Source organism: Bison bison, unplaced genomic scaffold, assembly GCF_000754665.1.
Source record: "Bison bison bison isolate TAMUID 2011002044 unplaced genomic scaffold, Bison_UMD1.0 scf7180017864492, whole genome shotgun sequence".
Classification (NCBI taxonomy): Eukaryota; Metazoa; Chordata; class Mammalia; order Artiodactyla; family Bovidae; genus Bison; species Bison bison.
The window spans coordinates 5,986,658-5,991,276 of record NW_011495051.1 but is presented as its reverse complement, the minus strand read 5'-3'; the positions used below and the strand labels follow the sequence as shown (position 1 = coordinate 5,991,276).

Genomic DNA, 4,619 nt, shown 5'->3' with positions numbered 1-4,619 from the left:
GGGCGCCCCCAGTCGCGCTGGGGCACAGGCGAGGGCCGCCCAGGTCTGCGAACATGACAGGGGCGTGGAGGAACGTCAGGCCGGGGAGACGCAGAGAGACTAACAAAAGGAGCGCCTCCCCACCGCCCCACGACATGCTTTCACGACGCCACCTGCTCCAAACCCTGCACACCTGCGGTTGCACACCGAAGTTTATACACCTATCTGCACCCCAAAAGTTGTGCATTCACGTGTTGAGCACCTACTGTGTACCAAACGCTGAGGACATAGCAATGAACAAGACAAGCATCCTTGCCCACTTGTAGGAGACAGATAAACACAAACGTTCAAAAAAGGTCCTTAGGGCAATAATAAAAATTTCAAGATGAAACAGAGAGCAACTGACAGGCTTTGGCTCTGGCTGTCCCAGCAGATTTCTGCGGAGGGAACTTAGAAGTTGAGCCCTGAATGAGAAGGAGAAAGCAGCTGGGATGGGAGGTTCCTAAAAGAAAACAGCGCGTGCAAAGGCTCTGGGGTGGAATGAGCAGGGTGGACCTGAGTAAAAGCGGGATGGAGGTGAGAATGTGCAGAACAGAGTGAAAGAAGGGAGGAGGGAGAAGACTAGAAGAGGGGGACTTGGGCCAGACTGTGAGGAACCTTCTGGGCCACTGTGAGGAGCTGGAGTTTTATTCCACCTGTAATAAGGCACCAGAGGCAGATTTTAAGCAGGGCCAGGACATTATCCACCTTTATAAAGGGCCCTCTGACCACTCTGCAGAGGAGGGAACTGCAGGGCTGTGTGGGCACCTGGGCGCTGGGTGTGGATCTGTACACACACAAACACCATTTTGCACACTTACCCGGCAGGTTCTGATTCAGGGCAAACTTGGCCATGTTTCCCGGAATAGCAGCCACCTTTTTCACACCCTGAAAAAGGCCCCCAGAGGGGTGAGGGTGGGTAGGGCTGGACCCTACCTCTCTGGCTGTGCCTCTGGGGTCTGTCTGGACTCTGCATGAGTAAACAGACCCAGCGCTCCTCTCCACCCCCCAACACCCCCACTACACACACACAGGTCCTCTCCTCCCTCCTCCCTCAAGTGGCCTTGAAAGTTTGGAATGAATGACTGTGGGGGCCCTCCTGTGCCAGGCCTCCTCAGCCTGCTGGGCGGGAAGGGCATCAAAAGAAGAAGGGATGGTGATAAGAGAACCAGAGCAGCTGGGGGCGGGGCAGGGGGCGGTGCTTTCCAGACCTGCGGAGATTTCTGTCAGTCCCTGAGGGAAATTAGAAACTGACGCTCAAAGGGGTGGAGTGTGATCATTCAGAGGAGGAAGGCGAGAGTTGGAAGCCTTTCGTGGGCTCATTAAAAACTCATCTGGTCAGATTCTGCATACTGAAAAGAAACAAACAGAAAACAGAATTCTTACATTTTTTTTTCCTTAGAGTGCAAACAAAATATAATTGTACATCCAAATTTATATCAGTGTCACTTGTGAGATCCTTTAGGAATGATGAAGAGTTCTCCAACAGAGGCACCAAGGATGCAAAGTCTCCTTGTGATGTCTCTACTGGAGTGCCACAGGGCTCTGCCCTTAGTTCGTGAGAAATTGTAGTGGAACCACAAGCACCCAGATTGTGAGAGCTGTGGCTATGTTTGGGGCTAAAGGGAGAGAGACTCTTCAGGTGATGTGATGGAGGCTCTAAGAAACTGAGGGAGGGGCTTCCCTGGTGATCCAGTGGTTAAAAATCCACCTGCCAATGCAGGGGACATGAGTTCAATCCCTGGTCCAGAAAGATCCCACAAGCAGTGGAGCAACTAAGCCCCGTCTGCCACAACTACTGAAGCCCACATGCCCAGAGCCCACGCTCCACAGTAAGAGAAGCGACCACAGTGGGAAGCCCGTGCACTGCTGCAATGCAATGAAGAGTAGCCTGGGTTTGCCACAACTAGAGAAAGCCGCAACAACAAAGACGCAGTGCAGCCAAAAACAAACAAATAAAAATAAATAAATCTAAAAAGGAAACTGAAGATTGGGTCACATCTAATAATGTGATATTTAACAGGGATTTTTCCAGAACTTTGTTATTGAGTCCACCACAATCAAAGTTACTGTGCTTTGTTTCAGAAAGCACAGAGCAGGAAAGATGGGGCTTTGAAGAGCCCACATGAAAAACCCTCAGAGAACTGCAAGCAGCTTGTATCGAGTGCCTACTCTGTGCCTGCTCTCATTTAATGTACCTCCCCCAGTATAAACCTGCAAGGAAGGATGGTTCCCCCTTTTCCAGATGGGGAAGCTAAGGCATAAAGCAATTAAGTCGATTACCTATAGGAAATGTCCTCAGACTGGGTTCCACTCATCTTCTGGGGAACCCTTGTCTGCCCAGCCCTCCACCAGCAGGTGCCCACCAGCCCCAATCTGTACGCTTCCTGACCTACTGCCATCTGCACTAACCACCTGGCAAATTTCCCCATCACCTCTTCAGGTCTCTTGCACTCCTGATGACCACCTGCATACCTAACACCCACCAGCCACCTGTTGGCCCACCTGACTCATTTTGCTCCACGGCTGGGTATATGGGCCCACTCGCCACCTCTGTCCAGCCTGGGTCCCTGACATCCCCCCCACCCCCACTCCCCAAGGGAGGAGGGAGTGGCGGGGAACTTGCCGTCCTGAAGCAGCTGTTTCCCGTCCCTCACACTGGCTATAAGGGGCCGGCCAGCAGGGCAGCACAGAGGACAGTCAGTGCCTCTCAGGACTTGTTTTCAGGAAGCTCTCTGGGAAGAGCTGGGTCATGGAGAAAACCTGGACTGGGGCTTAGGGGTCTGGGCTGGCCTCACACACAGCTGGCCAACTGCCTCAGTGGGATCAGCCCCTTGCTTCAGGGACCTGGCCACACCCAAATCCAAGACCCTGGGAATTCAAACAAACAAAAAAACAGCTCTGGGCCATTCCCAAGACCCAAACAAGCTGGAGCAGCCAGACCCAGAAGTTGGCCTGAAAAATGGGTGGATGCCCCCAAAAAGATGCTTTTCTGGTGGCTAGATGGTAAAGAATCTACCTGCAATGAGGAAGACTTGGGTTCAGTCCCTGGGTCGGGAATATCCCCTGGAGAAGGGCATGGCAACCCTTTCCAGTATTCTTGCCTGGAGAATACCCATGGACAGAGGAGCCTGCCAGGTTACAGTCCATGGGCTCGCACAGAGTCGGACACGACTGAAATGACTAAGCAACAGCAGCAGCCCCAGGAAGAGTAAATAGCAATATAATAAAAACGTTTGCATTTGCTATGGGGGTAGCCTCGATTCTAAGCAATTTATGGGTATTAACTTAGTAAAAAAAATAACAACAACAACAACAACAAAAAAACTCCTAGGCCCTTTGAAGTAGATTTTCTTAGCATTATTCTTTTCCCCCCTTCCCCATTGTGCAGATGGAGAAACTGAGACTCAGAGATGAAGTGACCCAGCCAAGGTTGTACATGGGCAGAAGCAGGTTTTTGAACCCAGCAGCTTTGCCAGTATTTCATTCTTGCCTGGAGAATCCCATTGCTAGAGGAGCCTGGCGGGCTACAGTCCATAGGGTGGCAAAGAGTCGGACACGACTGAAGCCACTTAACACACACACCCACTGCATTGCCCACTCCACTTGATAGCTTTCTATAAACAGCCCTCCACTCACCATGAGGGGCAAAGAGCTAGAGGGGGTCGGCCCTCCCAGCCTGCGCTCCTGCCTGTCTCCTGCGTGTGTCCCTGATGGGAAGAGCAGGGCCAAAGTCTGGTGACTCCAGGGGTTGTACCCTCGCCAGAGCGGGGGCGGGGGGCGTGCAACCGCTCTCTCTTGTCCTCCGCTCCCTGCCCGAGGAGCTGTCACGGCTAGATCCACATCCTCTGCCTGAGACCCTTCATTAGGCCGTCAGAGTCGACGCCACACGCCCCCACTCCCGCCCCAGGGATTATTTTGGGACTCAGAGCTGTGATCGCAAAACCTGAGGGGTAGGGGAATACGGAAGGCAGTTCAGATCCCGGTCTTGGGGAGGGGGGCGTCTTCCCAGATTGAGGCTCTGGGTGGAGGCACCCCCTGTAATGTGGGGAGGGACTTTCAGACCCCTGAAGTGGGGTGGAGGCTGATGATGGTGCCAGGGGAGAGGTACTGAGGTCAGCACCCCGTCACCCCCATGTCCCCTTAGGACAGCCTCACAGAGACAGAGCAGTTTCCTGCAGGAAACGCTGCCGGGCGGTTCCATCCGCTGCCCATTGTCTGCCGGCCCCGGGGGCCATCCGTCCCTCCTCCCAACGCGGTTTCCGAATCACCCTACACACACACACACTCAGGTCCAGAGCGAGGGGATGGACTCGGGTCCCCCAGCTGTCCCGGAGCGACTCCGGGAAAGGATCCCGAAGTTGTGGAAGCACAGGGGGCGAACGACCCCTCCCCCACCACACTTCGCTCCTGAAGGGCGGGAGAAATGAGACCTCACGAATCCACAGGGCCCCAACTCTGCTCGCTCCCCACCTGGGGCTCCCAGTGTGGGAATGGGGGGGGTCCCAGGCAGAGAACACTGTGCCCTCCCCATCGCTACGCGCTGAGCCAGCAGAGGGGCTGGAAGCGCAGCGCCCCGTCCCGGTGCGTACCCCTGATCC

The 4,619-nt window shown here is 54.3% G+C and overlaps 1 long non-coding RNA gene across 2 annotated transcripts; it reads right to left on the bottom strand.

The window, feature by feature from the left end:
• LOC104979752 lies at positions 1-4,613 on the bottom strand. 2 transcript variants are annotated; one of them, XR_824193.1, is made up of 4 exons: positions 3,658-4,613; positions 1,230-1,370; positions 840-906; positions 1-45 (listed from the first exon to the last, which is right to left on the bottom strand). It is a non-coding gene; the product is annotated as an uncharacterized LOC104979752 (long non-coding RNA). The 2 variants fall into 2 exon arrangements; XR_824194.1 differs by lacking the exon at positions 3,658-4,613 and adding an exon at positions 2,524-3,072.
• Between the last annotated feature and the right edge of the window lie 6 nt (positions 4,614-4,619).